This window comes from Ptychodera flava, unplaced genomic scaffold (assembly GCF_041260155.1).
Source record: "Ptychodera flava strain L36383 unplaced genomic scaffold, AS_Pfla_20210202 Scaffold_31__1_contigs__length_3010019_pilon, whole genome shotgun sequence".
Lineage (NCBI taxonomy): Eukaryota > Metazoa > Hemichordata > Enteropneusta > Ptychoderidae > Ptychodera > Ptychodera flava.
The window spans coordinates 2,088,369-2,111,556 of NW_027248353.1; the positions used below are offsets into that span (position 1 = coordinate 2,088,369).

General features: G+C 38.7%; 1 long non-coding RNA gene across 2 annotated transcripts; it reads left to right on the plus strand.

The window, feature by feature from the left end:
- Nucleotides 1-1,517: 1,517 nt before the first annotated feature.
- On the plus strand, nucleotides 1,518-23,188 carry LOC139127377 (uncharacterized). 2 transcript variants are annotated; one of them, XR_011550986.1, is made up of 3 exons: nucleotides 1,518-1,682; nucleotides 17,399-17,841; nucleotides 20,138-23,188. It is a non-coding gene; the product is annotated as an uncharacterized lncRNA (long non-coding RNA). The 2 variants fall into 2 exon arrangements; XR_011550987.1 differs by lacking the exon at nucleotides 20,138-23,188 and having other exon boundaries at nucleotides 17,399-18,558.

Below are 23,188 nucleotides of genomic sequence, written 5' to 3' on the forward strand. Positions count from 1 at the left end.
GAAAGCTCCTTTAATGGGAGGAAAATTCCACATTTTGCGGTGAGTGTGTCTGTGTCTATGTGTTAGCGCTAGCACCAGCAATATTAATAGGGCGTCGTTCACATCATCTTCCATGTATATTTTTAGTTCGCATTTTCGTCTTTGTATGTGATTGGACAAAGTCATTTAAGTTCAATGCCAAGTACGTTTCCGGCTGACACCGCCTCCTTAAAACTTTTCGACCTTATCAAACTGATCAGTCTTACAACAATAACGTCCGGACAAATTCAAAGTTGCCTCTTTTGCGGTCTCACTCAAGCATTTAGTCCAAGGGTAAATGCACACGAATCATTTTGTATCTCACAAATCACTCACTTGACCTCCACGAACTTTATGAACCATTCAGTCCTTTTTTGTTAGGTAACAGAGAGAGGACACGCCCAGGGACATCCAACAAAACTATTTGTGAACATGTGACAAGGTGAACAGTCGGTATCATTTAAATGTGAAAGCTTGGTTGGAGCAGTCAACTGTGTATTTGAATTAAACCGTTTTCATCTTCCGTCGGAAATTCACATTTCTTCAATATTTGTTTTGACATTAAGGTAATTCATGGTTTTGTTGAATTTAATGCAAGAAAGGTTATCAAACTCGATATCACACTTTGACGTTGTGTCAGCCATTTATGTACAAGCTATGAAGGATATATATATATATATATATATATATATATATATATATATATATATATATATATATATATATATATATATATATATATATATATATATATATATATATATATATATATATATGATGTCTAATAGACATGTCTAGGTCACAGCACGGATTGCCGGACACATGGCAAGGCAGATAGCTGTTTACACCAATATGACAACAGAAAGAAGTCAAAACATTTTCAAGTGGATGTATGATTTGTGGTTTACTATGTTTTTCCGAACTGACGCTTACCAAGTTTGTCGTGCCTCTCAAACCACGTTGGTTCAAGTCCACCTTCTTCAAGGCAACTTTTGATAGAGACCAAGCCAGCGACTCCAGCGCCAACGATTGCAATACATTTCATGGTAGACATGCTTCACCTCTCTGCTGTTAAATGCACAATGGGACGTCCGTACTGTGAGTGAAAATGCCCTCTTCAGAATAATGTCAGGGCCGGCCGGGGGCCTATCGAGGTGTTATGATCTCAACACAGCAGAGAGCAACCAAAGGATTACGTTGTAAGGGGGCAAGTGTAGTTTACTAAATATACCAGTAAAGAAAATACATTGCTTTCTTAGTCTGCGCCACATTAAGCTAATTGTAGCTAGTAGTACGTTCACTGACTTAACGGGTACTAATTGAAAGAGAATAACATTTATGTAATCACGCGATCTGAAATGTAGATGTCCAGATGATGTGAGGCAAGAATTAAGTGAAGCTTTCAATTTTTTTTCCCATTTTGCTTTGACCCCGGTCAATGTCAATGTTGCCCTGCACCCGGAATCAACACGCATGCGTATAACATACATCCTCAGTAATGTAACAGTGGAGTTTGAAGCCGCCTTCCTGAGTTGGTCAGTGAGTATTCTTGCATCAATCATAGATGTAGCACACAGTGTTCTACATCCACTGCATGAATCGTCTTGAGGAAATTTTCGTGACCACGTAATCTACCTTTTGTCACCAAAGGAATCGTATAAGCGGTAAGCGAGCTTTAGAACAAATCAGAGGCGGAGTTGAACGCATCGATTTGCACACGCTTGTTGTTTATTTGTTTCACCAGAGGTTTTATAGGGGTCCATGCACACTTGACGTTTGCTTTTGTTCTGCAATTTGAGTATCTAATCGAGTTTATACAAACATAAATAAAAATGTAATTTTCTTCAAAATGATACGCGGTTCATTCAAAACGTTAAATCGTCCCATCGTACCTTGTGTGATTTAATCCAAACGAAAAAAAGAGAGCGCGGAGGCTGGAATCGACGAGCGATGTCATATTTATCTTGACCGATTTTGATCCATGCTGAAAGCCAAGCCAAGACAGATATACTTTCTTTATTTTGTTTTTGCTATCGCTTTGTTCTGTTGTAGTCGTTGAACGTTTCTTGTATTCTTACAGGCCGAGTCTGTTGATACCCTTGTGTCAATGGCCATATATGGCTACTCAAGGCTGTGTCAATAGCCAACTGACCTTTTGTCTGGCTATTGACACCACCTGGTTTTTTTTCTTTATTTGGCCTCAAAATTCGCCCGAACTTAATTATTCTTAACAACATACATTCTATCTGGAAATTCAATAATTTATATCCATTGTGGTCATCGTATTGCAGTCCTACAGTGCCGCTGCAGACCCCCTACCAATGGGTGCCAATAGCCAACTATAATCGTGTTTGGCTATTGACACCCTTCCCATTTATTCGCTAGTTGGCCTTGAAATTCGTCCATATTTTTCAGCAACATCCACTCTATTTTAAAAATCCAAGGTCTCTTTCTATTCTATTCACTGTGGTCATCTTATTGCAGTGAGTCTCGCAATGCCTCTGAAGGCCGTGTACCAATTTGCGTCCGATAGCCAGCTGCCCTTATACTTAGCTATTGACACCCCTCCCGGTTTTTTCGCCAGTTGGCTTTGAAAATTATTGCAAGCTTAGCTTTGTTATTCTCACCAACATATTTTCTATTTAGAAATCCAAGAGTTCTTTCTATATATCCACGTGCACTGCGGTCATCATATTACAGTCTCGGAGTGCCTCTGAAGGCCGCCTACCAATGGCTTCCTTTCAACTTACATCTCCCTTTGCACCAAGAATGACTTCTTCGGTTTTTCCCGGATTATTTCGGAAACCGGATTGCTATTCTGACAAGGAAAAAGTTCATTGATCAAATCGCAAAGTTCTCAGGCTGAATTGACCAGGATTTTTTTCACAGCCGTGTCATGTGTAATTTGAATATGAACTAGACAAGTTCAACATGCGAGGCACATTGATCAGGATTTGTCTTTGACCGAACTGTGTCACATTTGACTTTAAAATTTCATCGTTGCCAGCTATCCATGTATATGTAGTTAAAGACTACCACATAAGTTGCTCCTTCTCAGTACTCGTATCTAACGCTGTGAAGTCAAAACTCAAATCCCTTTACCGCGCATAACGAAAGAACTATAGACAACACCATCTAAGAAACAAGCTGTGTGTGTCATTGTCAACTGCTAGCTAAATGTCATCGAAATCGAATTGAAATTCAAGAACTGTAACATTAACATGGTACGATAGTGAAGAACTAAACGCTCTAATTGAACGTCACGTGACGTTCCTTAGCACTTCCTAGCTTCATGGTATTACCAATACGCGACAAAGCATAATTTAACTGTTGGCTACTCTAGCACTAAACAACAACAATAACAAAGTAATAATAATAATAATAAGAGACAGACACACAGTGTTGGGGGATCAAGGTCAACTACTTTAATAAGTTGACAGGCTGCAAGCCAAAGTCCGCCACTCGGGTCGGACGAATTACAGAGCAAAGTAGAGGTATAATCGGGTAGTGTAGTGGAAGAAGAAGGAAAAATTTTGTAAGCTCGTTTAAGGTTTGGGTGGGAGGGTGGGGGAACGCTCGAGGGTCAAAGCTATCAATGGATATCCAAGGCTAGCCTCGTTTCCACGATTTCCAACACAGCCTCGAACCCGCCCCATTTAAATTACAATTAAACAAGTTTTATTGCACACTTAACTGTTGGCTACTTTAGCACTAAACACCAACAATAACAAAGTAATAATAATAATAATGATAATTAATATAAGTATTATATAGAAATAATAACGTGAATAATAATAGGTTCGATTTCCGTGAAAATTTCACCATAAGAGTATTTTTGGTCGAAAAGACCAAATATGATATCGATTTTACTGCCCCATGTTTCCATGGTAACCATTTTAGGGGTTGAAAATTTCAGTTTTTCTAATATCCCATGAAAAGTTACTTTGATTGATAAGAAAATTACCTAGTGGGGGGAAATCGGGTCAAAGAACACAAAAACCAGAATTATTTTAATGTTTCGAGTTGCCATGGTAACTATTTTGGGATTGAAAATGTTACTTTTTCCCTAATTCCTATTAAAGAACGATTGATTGATGTAAAAATTTGATCATAAGGGTTTTTCTGGTTTGCACACCAAAAAATATCACACTCATTTTAATGTGAGATGTTTCCATGGCAACCATTCAGGAGTAAAAATTACCAGTTTTTTAAAGATTTCACCTAAAATCCAGTAATCAACAGAATGTGTAATATCAAAGTGATATTTTGGGTTAGAAAGACCAAATATCCAGTGTAAAAATCCAGTAATCAACAGAAATATTATACCAAAGGGTTATTTTGGGTTGGAAAGACAAAATATGATATCAATTTTTACTGCCCTGTGTTTCCATAGTAACCTATTTGCATTTTGAAATTTCAATTTTTTTTTCCAAATTCCATTAAAAGTAATCCCAGTAACTATGCAAATGCTCTCCTTAGTGTATTTATCACAGCATGAACTCCATGTTCATTTTTGTTTTATGTTGCCTTGGTAACCATTTTGGAACCACAGGGTTTTTTTAAAACCATAGACCCTCGAGAGGATCTGTGCTAAAACATAATTCACTGTTTTTTATTTATTTAATGGATTTCTAAGTAACAACTAAGAAATTTGTTCTATAATATAATAATAATAATTGTAATTTCTTTGCCTTCATTCTAGGATGAATAGTAAACATAATGTATATTGGGGCCATTCTGGTCAAAATTATATTTTCCGTTAATTTTAGTGTGTTAGAATTAATTTTATATAGACCAGAAATAATTTTTGAAGTATTTTTTATTTTGTTTAATGCAGTCATTCCAAATAGGCTAAGTGTTATATAGTACAGTACTAACTCATTATGCATCGAATTATGTTTATGCCTTCAAATTAATTTTATGTGCTTAAAATTAATTCTACTAGTATCTCAATTAATTTTATGAACCCAATTCCCCTTATCACCCAGTGTACCATTATTTATCACAGGCAGTTACAGTAGCGCACAGTTTTTTATTTAAAACATAATTCACTGGTGCTTATTTATTTTATATATTATAATGAACAACGTATTAATATTCATGTTATAATAATTTATTTTGATTTCTTTTCCTCATTCCAGGAAGAATAATGAAGACAAATTATTTCTGATTGTTTAAGTAAAGTAAAATTACGACCATGTAGTGGTGCATTATTTTTTGTGTGACCTGGCCAGGCCATAAACTTTATGATTAGCTAGATCTCCCCTTTCCATGGTAGCAACGGCTAAATTTGAACATGGTGCCTGTATACCTTTAAACATTTTTTTAAACCCAGCAGGCCAAGACAAGGGGGAAATATTACAAGTTAAATGTTTCATGTTTAATACTGCCCAGGGCTCGAAATTAACTTTTTTCCCTGGTAGTCCACTTGGGCTACCATTTTCTGAAGTTGGTAGCCCAGTGACAGTGGATTGTAGCCCATGCATATTTTAGATCAGGGGTATTTTTTTCGTTAACCAGACAAAAGAAAAGATATTTTTCAAGATTCTGCCTATGAAGTGAATTTTCTAGTCTTTTGATGTGTATACTTGCACACCTTTGATACCCAAGGAAACAGGTATAATGGACGACAGTGGGACTCCAAAGTTTTGGACCCATTAACAACCCGTTCAACCCTCAGAGTTGTATGCAAATTTTAAAAGTCGCCATGACAACCTGACAACAACATGGCCTTTTCAGCACTAAGACGTAGTGTAGCAGGCTACAAATAGGCCATGGCCCTTCTGTCAGGAGGAGGCATAATTTCTGTGTCATTGTAATTGACACATTATTATCAAAATGCTACGAGAATGCGTTTATATTGGCCATCGTTTCCTGTGTCTGTCATTCAAATATGCCAGTTCAGATATTGAAACTTTGTTGCAAAGTTCCACCGCATGGCCGGTTGTCTTCGTAATTTCCAGAACAAAGTCATATTATGGCAAATTTTTGTGCCCAGCCTGGTTTGACTGCATTTATCTAGCTCGTCCCAAAGTGACGGACGCATCTTTCAACCTTTCAGCTTGGTGAAAAACGCATGTATTGATTCGCCAAAGGCCTGTGGATTCGCATATTTTTGCACAAGTGCTATATGGACATAAGAAAAAGTTCGACTCACCCTAGCCCTCTCGATTGTAGAATAAAACCACTGTCCATGAGTTCTCGAAAACTGTAGTGTAGCATCAAGTCCAAAGTCTTTCACCCTGTTTTTTTCAAAGTTTGGAGAAGGGCGGCATTTCCATCTGAATGATTGAACGACGTGAAACGCAAAATTCTATCGCATATCTTCCGGCAATATGTACAGTACCGTCAGTAGAAATACTGTATACGCTGCAGTGCTGAGTTACGTAATCTTATAAGCTTATACTCCACAAAATGGCTACAGGCGGCGTGAACTTTCTGAAAGGATTTCCTAAACGTCCTTCTTGGTACCTTAGACACTCACATGTGATATCCTGAAAAGTATTCTCTGCAGTAATTCCAGTTTCTGTCAACATTCCAACGACACGATAGCGCGAGATCGGAGACGTTCTAATGTCACGCCACGCACTCCCAATAGCGCATGCTCTGGGATTCGCGTCGCGTCTCTGAAGGGCGCGCGCGTGTTCCGACAGAGAAGAACGCGAATCGCAGGGTCTCTGCCAGATTACACTGCCAGGGCGAAACATGCGAAATGCAGAAAAATGTTTATTCTGCAATGCCAATATGACGCTTACGAAGTAAGTCTGAATAAGTTTTAAATTATACAACAGAATGAATCCATTGTACATTGGTACATTGATACGTTTATGAAAGAATTAGTACAGGATACGTTATGTTAGAGTTGGGGTGGGGGTGGGGAATATTCGTTCGGTGGTCGCAGCATAGCACTGCAGAGAGAGAGAGAGAGAGAGAGAGAGAGAGAGAGAGAGAGAGAGAGAGAGATTGTTAATTTATATCGGAAATCTTTTTCATAGTCGTGACTTTTGATGGGGAGAAAACTAAAAACAAAATTAAATTGAACCGATTGAACGTGTATCCGTAAAGTTCGCACAAAAGTTAAAAGTCTAGGCCTGCTGGTATCGCGTAAACTGCTTAGTGTCACTTTTCCGACAAGCATTTAATTACCCTTGGCTTAATGATATCCCCCTCTCTCCGTACAGCATAATGCATAATTCTGCGCTGCACGTAAAACAATTAGAAGTCACCCCTATTGACAAAATTAAAATATACAACACGTCTTTTTCAGAATTCCCACAGCTTCAATGAACTGTTATTAGATTTCTATATAATACTTATAGCCCCTAAACTTGTAATAATAATAATAATAATAATAATAATAATAATAATAATAAGAGACAGACACACAGTGTTGGGGGATCAAGGTCAACTACTTCAACTACTTTAATACAAGTTGACAGGCTGCAAGCCAAAGTCCGCCAAGATTCCCCCAACACTGATGGTGGGCGCTAGCCCTCCTCCTGAGTACATAATGCGAGGGCCATGGATTTTGTGACTTTGCACTTTGTTTCATGGGACAGAACTGTGTAGCGTTCGAACGCATTGGATTTCCAATCGCCTTGTAGCTTGATTAATAAGGGGGGATTCCCAAATTAAGGGCAAATGTGGCTCCGCCTCGGCGGAATGAGTGTCCGGAGTAGTCGGCCGGATGAAAAGCCGCAGTCAGTAAGAATGAGTTTGAGTGTTCTAGTGAATTTCGCGTGCGTAAGGACAAGGGGGTGGGTTGCAGCGGCTTTCGACGGTATATAGTTAAACAGATGGTCGTTGGCTTGTTGTGTAGGAGAGAGTCGTAGCATGTTTATGAGGGCGCGAATTGGACAAAGAGGAGAGTTCTCGATGCGAGGGAGAGGCAGTTTGAGTAATCGCTGACCGCACTGAATTGTTTTGGTGAGTCAGATCGTGAGGATCGCTGACGTTCCGAGTATGGCAACGTCGTTTCTATGTAGGTATTTGTTGGAGTCCGGTAAGGTGTGTGTTTGGAGAAGCAGCGTCGCTTTCCTGGCAAATGTGAAGAATACGAAAAGGCAGGCGCACCAAAATGTAGCATTGAATGGTATGGAAAGGTCGAGCTTGGCGTAGATTGCCTGAAGTATGCACGGTGTGATGGGCAGCTTTTGCGCGGGTGGTTTCCCGTGGGTTCGGGTGATACCTCGTCGAAGGACAGTTAATAGCCAGTTGTTTTCCAGGGGGTTTGGGTAGCCTGCCTCGGCGTGGAGGAGTCGAATGATATTTAAGTAGCCTGGAATGCTCGATGGTTTAAGTGTTCTCGCGAGGAAAACTGCGTACCGGCAGACTGTAAGCTGAGTGCACGGCACTGGGCGGAGACCAAAGTAGAGGCAGAACCGGAGGTAGGCGATGCGTTGGGTGTTGTATGTGCGTTTCGTTGACTCTGCATACGCTGCTTGTTTGTACTTGGAGATTTCGCCGTCCAGTTCCATGAGTTGGTGCTGGTGTAGAGGCCCTGTAGTAAGAGAGAGTATAGGAATCATCGGTCATATGATAATGCCAGTTGCGTAATGGGTGAAGTGCATGAGTGTGGAGAATGTCCACAGCCTTAAGTTACAACTCGGCTTCACTATTAACTGGGAGAAAGTGATCGCACCCACCCAATGCCTCTTTCCTCGGCTTTGAAATAAATACGCACAACCGGACATTGTCCTTAGACAGCAGCAAAGTGCAGGACCTCAGCAGTCTCCTTACACACTGGCTGCCCAAACGGCGGGCAACCAAACGCGAGCTTCAGCAACTAGTCGGCAAACTCAACTGGGTGGCACGAGTTATCCGCGGCGGTCGCACATTTCTGCGACGTCTCATCGATTTGACTAACTCTGTTTCACATCAATCACACCATATACGCCTAAACAAGCAAGCGCGAGCCGATATCAGCTGGTGGGCAAATCTGAGCAAAACCTTCAATAGTAGGGCATTCTTCATCGAGGAAACACCGTTGCTCCAACAGATCTTTACCACCGACGCGTGCTCTACGGCAGGAGCGGGCATTTATGCGAACGACTGGTTTTATACGCGATGGTCCACGGACCACCCCACAATTGCAGACGCACATATCAACTTGCAAGAAGTCTACACAATACTGCTCGCTTGCAAGCGGTGGCATCACTTCTGGGACCAGCGCCACATCGTAGTATATACGGACAATACTACGACGATGTATATGATCAACTCCGGCACGTCCCGTAATACTATAGCCACGTCCTGGCTCCGCGAACTGTTCTGGCTTTCGGCCCTTTCGAATTTCTATATTACAGCAAGATACGTCAACACCAAAGTTAATCTTGCTGACTCACTATCGCGCTAACACGAAGTTAAACATAGTAGTGCGGCATGGCAAATCCATTGTCCATTTTGTGATAACAGCACCAAACTTGGCTGAGATGTGTCTTAATATATGTTAAACAAATTCAGATACCGAGCCACTGAAAATCTGTTGAAGAGTTGCCATGGCAGCCGTTTTTCAAAATGGCCGCCAGACAAGGTATTTTTCATCTAGTAAAGTCAAGTGCAGAATGGGTTGAGTAATTTTTGTTGCATATTTTCAATTAGAAACTACGGGAAGAGTGACTTGCAACTTTTTTCAACTTCTCTTCATCGCCTGACTTGTTAAACGGGTAAGAACAAACAAAAACACAATTTTTGTGCATAAAATGCACGGTATTAGATCCTATCAAAAGACGACACTATGTCAGCAGTCAAGGAATATTATTCCGTAGGCTAGAGGGGTCTACATGCACCTCTAGGATAACAAAGCTGTATTTATAGAAGATTGGGATCCCTAGAATGCAAACTATAATTTTATCAGAAAAAATAAAGGGATGCAATAACTGTTACTGTCGTGTTTTGAAGAGCACTGAAAAATCACCATTTTGGGCATACCCACGTGCATTTTTCTGGTAGTACTTGTAAGTCATCTGCTAAGCTTTTTTAACATAACCTGACTTGTTGTGTATCATAAGAACGGAAATTTATTCTTCTTTAAAATGACATATGTAATATGCAATATCTTCCATAGATTATTTTATTAAATAGGACCAAAACTTACCCGATACCCCAGAGTTTGCAATGCAAATTATAGCGAATCTCAAATTCTACCAATGTTTTACCTTGGCATAATACAAAAGGCAATGCTTTGTATGATATGTTTTATTTGCTACAGGGACATGTTAATCATGTGAAATAGACTTTTTACATAAAAAAATATTGGGATGCTATAGCTCTACCGATCACATTTTGAAGGGTACCGCAAAATCACAGTATTGCCAACTCGAATGCGTTTTTGATGAACCTGTCTTCTTTTAAGTCATCTGCTGAGCTTATTTTTTAATATAACAAGGCTTATAGGGTAGCATTGGAAAGTAATTTTATTCTTCTTGCGGATGAATTATTGTAATATGCAATATCTTCCATAGTTTTCATAAAATATTACCAAAACTTACCCTATATCCCAAACTTTATATTACAAATTATTGTCACTGCTTGTCTCAAATTCTACTAACTTGCACCGAAACATATTACAAAGGGCAATGCTTTGTATGAAATCTGTTTAATTTGCTATAAGAAAATGTCAAAATGTGAAATAGGCTTTTAACAGCAAAAATATTGGATGCAATGGCTGTTAGAGTCATGTTCTGAAGGGTACCTTAAAGTCAAAGTATTGTGAATCGTATCTTTTCTGTTAAGCATGCCTCCTTGTAAGTCATCTGCTTACCTTATATTTTATCATAACCTAGCTAGTGGGGTAACATTGGAAAGTAATTTTATTCTTCTTTCAGATGACATATTGTAATATGCATTATCTTCCACTGTTTTTATAAAACATGACAGACCAAAACTTACCCCAAACTTTATTCAAAATTAATGTCACTGCTTATCTCAAATTCTACAACCCTTTCAACTAGACATACAATAAAAGGCCATGTATTGTATGAAAACTCTTTTATTTACTACTGGGACACGTCACAAATATGAAATAGACTTTTAACAGAAAAAAATAAGTCATGTTTAAAAGGATTTTATGAAATCACGATTTTGAGACTCACTAACATTTTTGTTAAACCAGTCTTCGTTTAAGTCATCTGCCGAGCCTAACTTCTACATAACCTGGTTTATGGAGTTTCATTAGTAAACCGATTTATTCCTATTTAAGATGACATATTGTGATATGCAATATCCTTTACAGTTTTCATGAAATAGGACCAAGACTTACCCAATACCCCAAAAGATTAAATAGAAAATTACGGTTTATCTTACATTCTACCATTTTTCGCAACACATTATACAGAAGGCTATATAATGTTTTTTTTTAAATCTGTTTTGTTTGTAACAGACGTATGTGAAAAATTTGAAATGAACATTAGCCTTTAAAGGGAAGATAATATGATTTAGTAGCCATTGGGATCATATTTGGAGGAGTATCAAGATATGGCAAATTTCCTGAAACATATATTTTTTATCAAACATGCCTTTATGAAAGTAGTAAGCCAAAATCATAGTCACGGATGATCTCAAAATATTATCAACATCGCATATTAAAGTAATTTGTTTCAAGTTTGCTTTGTAAGATTGGAACTAAACAGTTCTTATCCGACAATTTAATTTATAGTTTTTTTGTAGAGAAATTTTTTGAAAACTAAATTATGGTGTGCGTTCTACCCGCTGTAAAGGAGATGAACAAAGAAAGGAATTCTACTGAATTATACAACCAACTGATTGAGGAGCAAGGTGTGGAATTGTGCCTTCATAGGTTTTGTTTGCTAAACTGTATGTAAAGTCTATTTCGCTAAACTAGCTTTACATGACAAGCACAGCCTTTTTAAGTACTTTTTCCTAGATATGTCCGATATTTAGTCGATTGAACTATCGTTTCTAAACTTTATAAATTAGCTCAGATTTAGCTGGGCATTCTTCAGTAAAATATATCCAGGATATATACGATGTTGATCAGATCTAATTATCGCTTATGATCTTTAAGAATTAACTCAAGTTTAAAAGGATTTTCTATAGTTTCAAATCATGTATCCGATACGCAGTCGATCTAATTATTGCCTCTGAACTTTATAAAGCAGCTCAAGTTTAGCTACGCTGACAGGTTCAAAACGTTCAAAATTTGGGAATAACTTTGCTGTAATTGTATATCACTGAATGTGCAATTTGTTTATTGTGATTACTGAACTACGTTAACTCTCTGAGGTTTATTTTCAATCTCAGAAAAGTCGTCTAAACTTGTCTTAGCCTATGTAAAAACCATGGAAAGGAATAAAATACTCGCCAGCTATGGTACCCCGTTTTTGCATTTGAAAAACAAATTATGTACTATCAAGAAATTAGTATCAAAATATACGATGTTCAAAATATGATGGGCAAGAATCTATATTTAAGAAATAGACAATTGACGTGACGTTGAAATAACTATTGAACTAATTTGTTAATCATGAAATTTATATCAAATTACACAAGATCAGTTTTATGTTAAATGAATTACGAAAAGTTATGTATAAAACATAATATATTTAGCAAAAAAATAATATAAATATATGTTCGTGTTCTCCACGTGGTCAAATTTACAACGGCTTAATATGCATTTATGATGGTGATACATTCATTATTCACAACAGAATCATCCGTAAAAAATGTACCTATGGAATTTTACAGTAATTGATGATCGCTCTCTTTAAAAATGGCCGCCTTACCAGAACGAGGCTCTATGCTTAAGGACTTGGTATCCAAATTGATTTTAAAACAATATAAATATGCAAATAGTAATCTTAATGGGCATTTATGATGGAAATACGTCCACTATTCCCTACAGAATCATCCGTAGAGCAGCAAGTAGGGGATTTTATAGTGACTGATGGTCGCCATATTTAAAAATGGCCGACACACCAGAACGAGGCTCAACCTGTGGTGGCTCGGTATCCAAATTGATTTATATTATGATAATCTACATTCCTACCAAATTTCATGCTTTTATCACAAAATGCACAATTGTTATGAAAATTTTGATTATGCCGCACCACTATAACAGTTGTAGTAATGCTTGGAATGTTTGCTGGCATTCTAGTTTGGAGGCCGCAATTATTAGGAAATCGTCGAGGTACACTATCACAACTTGGTATCCTTTTCTGCGCATCATTCTAGTGATACTCCTGGTAATGCGAGTGAAAATTTCCGGGCTTTTTGCTGCCCCGAAGGGCAGTCTCGTGTCAACCATGTAGGTCCATGATTGATGCCCTGCGAAGCGGTAACGGAGACCGGTAGCACGCTGAGAGTCTGCGCTTATGGGTACATTGCGGTAAGCGGATTTTAAGTCAACTTTGGCGAGAAAGGCACCCGGTTTGCACGCTGCGACGGCGTTATCTATCGTTTCGTATTTGAAGGGACTGGTCGACGCGTATGAGTTGACGCTTTTATCGGCGGCCTGGCAGCAGTAATGGATGAGTCGAACTTTATTTGAGTCTTTCTTAGGGATAGCGCCTAGGCTGCTGACGATTCGCGGTTGATTGGCGGTAATTCTCACAGGCGCTCCTTAGCTGGTTAGTCTGCTAAGTAGATCGATTTTCGGCTCGATTTATCGATCCCGTAGTCGATATGCCCGCCACTGCAACCTAAATACTCACAAGGTGTGCAACACAATCACTCAAAAATCACGCGATCCGGGTTTTCAACTGGCCGTGCGCTCGCACAAAACATTCAAAACTACACTCCCATATACCTAGTTGGATCACAAATTTAACCATCTCCTCAAAAATCACGCCGATTAAGGTGTCACTCGCATCATTTTGAAGAAATCGGCCGTGTTTTGAGATCAAGCGCGGTGAAATGCGGCCTGCAGAACGATTCTACCATATGACGTCATTTTTTCCACTGCTGATTGGTTCAACTATACTACACCAGTGACGTCTTGCCATGACCTTTGTTTTGGCCGTTGATTAGCCAATCAGTAGTGGAATAAATTACATCATATGGTAGAATCGTTCTGCAGGCCGCATTTCACCGCACTTGGTCTCAAAACACGGCCGATTTCTTCAAGATGGTGCGAGTGACACGTTCATCGGCGTGATTTTCGAGGAGATGGTTAAATTTGTGATCCAACTAGGTATATGGGAGTGTAGTTCTGAATGTTTTGTGCGAGCGCACGGCCAGTTGAAAACCCGGATCGCGTGATTTTTGAGTGATTGTGTTGCACACCTGGTGAGTATTTAGGTTGCAGTGGCGGGCATATCGACTACGGGATCGATAAATCGAGCCGAAAATCGATCTACTTAGCAGACTGACCAGCTAAGGAGCGCCTGTGGTAATTCTGTAGTTACCAGTAGCGGTGATTTCGTGGGCGATCTGTCGCTCGACTGCGTCGCGATAAGCCGGATCAGTGCAGGAGGCATAGTTGGATCTTTTGACTTTATGGTGGGATGTGCCAGGGTCGATGATGTCGAAGCAATGGGTAATGCCGTGCAGAAGGAAGTCGCGGTCAATATCGTTCATTAATTCATTTTCCAATGTTGCCAGGCAGTCAGTCAGAGGGCTAGCCACCTTATGCTATGTTGGATGTTGGAATTGTTGCTCCGGAATGCTTTGTGGCGATACTGTGGGTAGTTCTTGTGACAGCCCTCCTAGATGCACACGTGCGCGAAGCGACAGGATGGCCGTTGCCAGCCTGCTTGATTTTGAAGTCGAAACAAATCTCCTTGCCATTTGAGTCGTAATGTCGGCCTTTTGTTGGTTTCTTGGAAACGTTTCCTTTTGCATGAGGAGTAGTGTCTCGTTTATCGAGATGATACAAGGAAAGGTGGAGGTCAACAGAGCCCCATGCGATTGAATCCGCCGCTTGCTTTTTCTGATACTCGTGATCATATTGCAGAACTGAAGCGGATGTGAAGGATTGCGCGTAATCCCCGATGTTTATTGTATGATCGAGGTAGTCTAATGTGTCCTTCGTAGACATACCACGGTTAATTAATATCTTTAAGATGCGGGCGTTAGCCGATATCCACTGAGGGAGGGAAACTTGGTCCTTTTTTGGTCTCTGCTTGGTTGTTTGCATTATTAGTTTCATGTCCCCACGCCGTCAGCCGCGAGTTCGGCCTCAGAGGGTCAAAGCTAACAATGGATATCCAAGGCTAGCCTCGTTTCCACGATTTCCAACACAGCCTCGAACCCGCCCCATTTAAATTAAAATAAAACATGTATTATTGCACACGTAAATTTGCTAATATTTGTCGCGTCGGGTTTGGGTAAACACCGAAAACTTTGAAATTTTAATGACAAGAGACGGATCGATGCGTTTGAAATCTTGATGTTATTGGGATATTCTCCATAGAGACCAATACGTTATCGTAGCTATTAAAATGGGCAACGGTGCCAACGCCTACCTGCAGCTTGTACACTCGATGATTAAATAGAGAATCGAAAACGAGATTTATTACTGTCATAAAGTTCTCCCACAACGTAGGTGTCATGGTGATGTAAGACAAATATTCAGTTAGCCCTTAATTTCTTTCTTCTATTTCTTTGCACCCAATTAATAGATAAACTGTAATGTAGCTGAGCTCTCGGACTCGGCACGTGACTGCACTTGTGTCGCCAAGTTTGTTCGCGACGATTATTGCATCAATCGACGCGGTGAAATTCTTGTAACCTAATAATTTACATTCTGTTACCGTGGGAACTGTATATTGTGACCGAAGCCCAACGTGCTTATCCTATGTCCGAGAGACTTAAAAAGCGCTGCCCCTTCCCCATTATCAAATCATGCACTCGACAGACTCTTCACTGTGCTGCAGGCCTCCATTTCTCTTCATGGCAATACCACCGCCCTTGGTTTCTGAGGAAGGCATGCACAGTTATATTCCCAACATATTTAAAGACACATGTGAAAATGTTTCCACGTTAAAACCTGCCTCTAGCTGATAGTCACCGCACTACATTTAACCAACTGTCATTATCCCTTTAAAATCTCGCGCTTCGCAGTAGTCAATCAGGATGCATTTTAAATATATTGGTCTCAAGGTAATGAAAAAACGCAGTGTTGTAATAACATCGATGTGCTGCAGACGCATACAGACAGTTCATTGGAACTCAAAAACCATCAACCCAACCACAGACTATGTCCTTGTCCGTGACCCAACACTGAATTTTCGAAAACTCCTGATCTCGCTAGAGGACACTCATGACAGTAGGATAAAAATATCGAATAGTCAGCGTACGTTGAGAAATTTGTAAAAATGCTGGCAGAAGTAAGTTCAGATCGAACTAGTTCCTTGTCATGTTTTTCAAAGTTGTGTTAGCTCTGTGAGCTCATGCGCAAATGAACACCGTTCTTTTTATTTTTGCAATTTAAATTATTCTCCGATACGTGCTTTATTGATGCATATTGTGTTTCTTAATCAGATTCACTTTTGTGAAGTGAAATTACTGAACAGTTTCCGATGTACTGTGCACTTGTTCGGAATTTACAGCCCATTACAGGTCCCACATCACTAGTAGCGATGCAGTGCCATAGCCAGCTACAACACCGGCGAAAATAAGAAATGACCAACTTCTGTCTTTGTGGGTGAAATGGGCCACCAAATGGGTGACCAATTAATGAAAATGTAACTGTGAAACATATCATGCAGGCCACAAATTGATGACAAACAAACATAGCACAAAATGTGCGATCGTGAAGTTACAATAACTTACCTACTTATACCTGCGATAAAGTAATAATGGTGAAATACACCAAGTAAGTCACAAAATTGGTGACCAGTTAAGTTCAGATGAGGTCGAGCAGTCAAAACGGCAATCTTGCTTGGGGGACTATAGGGGGGGGGAGAGGAGCAGTCTACTGGATGACCTCTTGACCTCCACGGTGGCGCTGTATGAACGTTTGTAGGAGATAAAATTCCTTTTTTGTAACTTCTTATAATTATGTTAACCATTGCCCCGAAGTTTTCCAAAAGTTAAGCGTTTTTAAGGGTTTTCGTGTCACCCATTCTTAAGAATTTGTCGTTCTAAAAATAGATACACAGACGTCTCATGCAAGAAACATGTCATGTCAAACATTTCAGACTATAAGATTGAGACCACTTCAGATACGGGTTACAGATGCTATAGTTTCTTAAAAATATTTGATTATTGGGTTTAGGTTCTACATGTTAATATTTCAATAATTAATCACATAATGAAAAAGGGACCGAGGATAAATATACTCAGAGGCATAAATAAGTCATTTTGTTATACCACACTGTTGTATGTACATGCACCGTTGAAGCAATTTTAACATTCACTCAAGATACCGTCATAAATATCAAAGATGACAATGATGATGTGTATTTTCTTCTGTTCACAGGCAAAAACGTTATCGATTACAACCATATAGCAAAGGAAAGAACGCCCAAGGATCTAGAGAGACGTTAAACGCTAATTCAGAGGAAGAGTTCAGCTTGTCAACATCTGTATTAAATAGTGATTCCCTTTAGTTCTGGAGGACAAGATGTTTTTAGGCCGTGATATGAGGAAAATCTTACACTCCGTCGCTCGAAAATGTTCATGGCGGAAAGCAGCTATAATATCGATGGTAGTCATGTCTGCTACATTTGCAGTTCTGCACTTCAAGATCCTGCCACATCTGACCGCAACTTACAACCAGCCTTGTTATTTATCCGCTCAAGAACTTGATGACTTACGCTACATGATTCGCAATGTAATATCTATTTATGAAGATATGAACGTCACCTACTGGTTAGATTTCGGGACGCTATTGGGAGCAGTAAAAACAGGTGATATCTTGAGGTAATTTACAAAGTAATGTTACAAGGAATAAAGTTTGTGGCTATAAGGCGTTACTAAACGATTCATGTCGTGTTCACAGCTTATCCACCAAACTGTACCTATGATGAAGGCCTATGCCGAACCTAACGTAGTCGACATCATAACGTTTTAAACGACACATATTGCATACAGTGGACTACAAAAGTTGAAGAGGTTGAATAGTTTACCTTAAGTTATTTCACGTCCAAATTTGCACTTTGCTTTGCACTTTGTTTTGAGATACAATCCAACAAGGCTTGCATCCTTATTATTGTAAAACGGTTTATGTTCGAAGCCATATACACAAACACAGAGGTTTGGTTATCTATGACCATTGACTCTCTTAAGGTGGTGTCCCACCTGACCAGCTCACTTTTTTTAAAGCAATATTTCTTATCAAAGATGACATGTAAACCCCCTTAAACTGCATGTTTTCTAAAAAACAGAGAGTCTAAGGTAACACTAGTTTAGTCGAATGATGAAGGGAAACATGTTTTGAATAAAAGACCTAAGTTTTGGTATTGATGATAATTAATATAAGTTAAAAACTTGATCTACCTTATGAAATTTAACATCACATTTGAAATTATTGTATATGTAGCAAACAACGTCAATTTGTTTTGCACTATCAATGTTTATTCTTGAATGGCATGGGTTGAAAGACTGATATTGAATTGATTAAAATTATGATAAGCAGAATTGAAATGACTCTTATTCAAAATGTAAGAACGTCCTTGCCCCCAAATCGTCCATTTAATATATAAAACACATAATGTGAAAAATATCACTAAATTTTACCCAGCAAGAGTGGAGCGGAACTTTTTTTTGAATATAGGAATGGGAGAAAAAGGAAGCCAGAGAATCGGGTCATTTTTTTTCTATAAATTTCGTAAATTTATACTTTTTCTTTAACTTACGACTGCTTTCATGCTTATAGGTGAACCCAACTAATATTTCACTTTTGTGTTATCATATCAATAAAGTTGATTACTTTCTGCACAATAAAAATTTGTTTTTTAAGCAAAACCTGCAATACTCATTTAATTCGAACCATTTTTTCTGCTAATTATGCCTGCGTAGGGCTTGTCTGTATTTGTGAGCTTTCATTCTTGAAAGTTGTGTAGATCAAAGGGTCCATAGTTGAGGTAAAAATAACTATATGTATAAACTGAACATTTGTTTGTTTTATAATATATCTAGAACCTAGTGATTCAAAACATCTGTAATAAGGTTTGTAAAATTTCCGTATTACCTCACTTCTGACGTCATAAGTAGAGAAATACGGTCGGTACTATTTGACTCTACTGGTGTGTTATTGAGTCTTCCGGTTGACGTTATGGCGTAGATTAAAATAGAGTTGATGCTGATGAATTTCGGGTGAAAGAGGTGATCATAAAAACACATAATGAAAATCAATAGCTATTGATATCAGTGATTTTGATTGTTTGTCTGATTGTGTTCACTGTCGTCGGGAACCAGAGAGTACGTGTGCCGAGCTGTAAATCGGCAATGCTAAAATAAACCCCAAAATAATACTGTCTAGCCCGTGGTAACATTTTGAGCATCGACAAAAGATTGAATTAACATGTAGCTTCTGCAGTATGCTATATTATAGCGAGAATATTTACTGGCGCGACGTCTACAGTGAACGTCGTTGGCGGTAGCGTAGGAGTCCCTGTACGCACCTACTCCAGCGTCTGCCAAATCATGGATTGGGACGACATGTCTTTTTCCTTTGGTATTGACGGGCGAATTTTGTTGAGCATTCTGTGGCCACTTTATTGTCATTGAAGTCTGCTTGGAATCAGATCCCCCTTCGAACACCCAAAGGTTTGTCCCCACGCAATTTGAATAAACGCCTGACTGTCAGAAAATAAAGGCCTATCGATTAAATAATTTCGCACCCGAGATTTAAACCATACAATTCATTGATACTGAAAAGAGGGGACTTCTATGTTTACTTGAGTATGCCCTGGAATTTTAGAGAATTATCGGAGTAAAGACAACTAGAAAGGGCAATACATTCAACTTTACCTGCTAAAATAAAGGACGGGGAATGCATAGCTCGTCACCATTTCCTGGCAACTTGCTATTTCAACTTGGGACGAATCGCTCCATACATGTTCAACTCTTTCCTTCGCCGAATGCCAGTGACAGACACTATATTATCCTTGCGAAGGGCATTGCAAGTCAATTTATCTCGAATATGTATTTCCGCAATATAAAAACACAATGTATTACGACCTGTCTATGCATACGCTGTCATTTCACTTTACAGACATGACGGAGATGCTGATATCAGCCGAATTACACACGAAGGGGGCACCTACAACCTCGGCGAATTCACGAAACGTCTGTCGGAAAAGGGGATCGATTCTAACCATGTGTATGCTTGGTATGGAAACCTTGCTATCGATCTCTATGAATGGGAACTGCACGATGGAGAGCACAACGGAAAACCGATGAAGATGATGCGGAGGAAGCTAACAAAACAAAAATTAAATACACAGATATTTTTAGACAAGCTCAACGAGAAAAGATATTATTTTCCAAGCTCTTGGGTTTTACCGACGAACAAGATCGATTTCCTTGGAATGAAAGCCAGAATCCCAAATAACCCTGAACGTTTACTGAAACATCATTACCCTTTCTCGAATTACAGGAATTTTTCAATAACTATTCCGTATAAATGGAAGTGTTGGATTCCGTTTTTCAAGTAGAACACATGAGGGTACGATTCGGATTATATTCCCACATGTACCAACCATGATTGACGATCAGTTTTCCCTTCTTGTTGATATCGATAGAGTTATGAAAGGAGGCTTAGTGCTTTGTACCAACACCTAGCAAGTTATACATGTGAAATAAGGAGGGAATGTACAAAGGAACTATATATTCCGATGTATATTTTATGCAACAGTTTAATCAAAGAAAAGGTTTAAATTTCTCTATATTTTGAAAGGCTCTCTAATCATTCCCATTTCTAAAAAGCAGGCAGTCCAGATATCAACCCTATAGATCCCATTATTATTCACGACAAATGCAGCTTTGATTATCGACCGATTTCCGTTTTCACAATCACAATCACTGAAATGGCAGATCATTGACAATGTCGTATTATGTCTTTGATGAAGGATCTTACTTATTAGCATTACTTTGTTTCAGCTACTGTATATTTGAAATATACTTATTGTTATTGAAGCTATTTTCATAGCAATTGATAACATCAAATAATGGGATATCATATACATTGATACCTTAAAAGCATCCAACAGTATTACTATCGTTTGTCGATGTGCTCGCGTTGAATTTGTTATCAACCCCATTCAATTTTATTCATTTGTCGTTGTTGATCTTCGTTGGCGATTGATTGAACTGGATATCGAATCTAGCTCATACTCTTTGTCGCTATGTTTCCATATGCTGACGCCTGTCAAGATTAACGTCACAGTCGTGGGTAAAGCTCGACTGGTAGAAATACTCTCGTGTCTACGCGTTCCCGTTGTTGTTGTCCGAAGCCAGTCGTTGAAAACAGCAAGTTCGCGACGCGTTTTCATAACGGTGTTGTATAGTTGTTTTGTCACATGACGAGAGCTTTCACGTCTTCGGTCGAGACCGCAGCTAATCTTGCAGATGTCAACGGCTTATCGTAGCTTTCGCCGGTACCGCCTCCATCTTCACAGTTTTTTTGTTCCGTCCGTGCCGAGATATTAGTTTCAATTCTATAATAACATTCTGATTCCAAATGTTCGAAACAAATAAAGTTCTACCAATCGTAATAAGTATTTTCCTCCACAGATATACAATCAACTTCAGTATTTAGTGTTGTTTAGGAACCGGCGACAATATGTACCAATAGAAAGTAGTACGGGATAATAACTAATTTGCATAATTGATATAATTTTTTAACCATGGTTTTCTATGTAAACATTATTTCATGGCACGTGACCTGTTTTCGAAATGATTTGCAGTTGGCGAAAATCGTACAATATTTTGCTGAAAGCAAGCAATTAGTAAGACATTTAATAATAGTGATAATTAGCTCAATCGAAAGCTAAAATACTTAGAAAAGTTTCACGGTTTTTGTGAAAATGCCAATAATAGAGGAACTATGTAACTCTGTCTGTGAAAATACCAACTTTATTTCGCTGCCAACAGATAAAGAATCTGTGGTACATATGTAATAATAAGAGAGTTTACGAGGTGATACCGGCCTTAAAAGGCCTTCACAACAACGAGTAATGACGTAAGTTTAAAGAATTAGTAAAATGCAAGAGGAGAGTTTATGATCTCCCATCTCCATTTTTAGCTGATTATAAACTAAGGAAATAATGTGTGTATACCTGACCTGTGTGTTTATCCTTGCTATATGTCATGAAATACGACGAGACTCGATGTCGTTTTCACTGCGTTTATTACTAGCTCTAAAAAAGCTACAAACACAACTCAATTGATTTTCGACCAACTACAAACGTATATAAACAAAGGTAGGGCAAGAGAGCATATTTATAAACAAATTAAAGCAAAATTTTCCTTATTCCGATATCAACCCTAAAGAATCCTCAGATTATTCATGACAAATGCATCGTTCTGCCCTCTTTCACTCACCTGAGCCCTTGCACACTTATTTATTTAAAAAAAAACAAATCAAGGTTGGCATAGAGCATACAGTGTTGTCTAGGCATAGAGTGTCACGGAACTAAACACTGATTTTAGATTTTGGCGCTTTATAAACTTAGCCGATTGACTGATTGTCGGGGATTCCCTGATAAATTCTGTGATAAAATGAAAAGTAGTGTCTGTGGATTTTGAATTATTGAGAATGTAGTCAATATTGGTCTATAGAATAAACTAACATTAGATCAACATCAAATAAGATTTAACAATGCTTATTAAGATAAGCATTCTTCAATTGTATAAAGTTATTCGTGGATTTTAAAACCACATGCTATTTACAACAAAGACACTACCTGTAAATTGAGACAGGTCTATGTTGATGGTAAACTTTATCACCAATCCACTGAAAGCACTAATTGTTGTGCTCAATGCATACATATTATCGATGAATTCACATTACATGCAATTACTTAATAACATACTGCTGGATCATATCGGGAAATTGGTAAACAAAGCCAATGGTTACATAGTTTGACAGATACATTCCAATGCAAATGATCAAAATGAAATTTCAGTCCATGTTTTTTTAAGTGACAATGGTAGAATAAAGGTTTATTTCCCCTCGCTCACAGAAGGTTATCCCTTGAAAGTGTAGGTCGTATTTTCTATAGCATTCAGTATTCTATTCCTCGTTCCAGGCCATTCTTTTGGA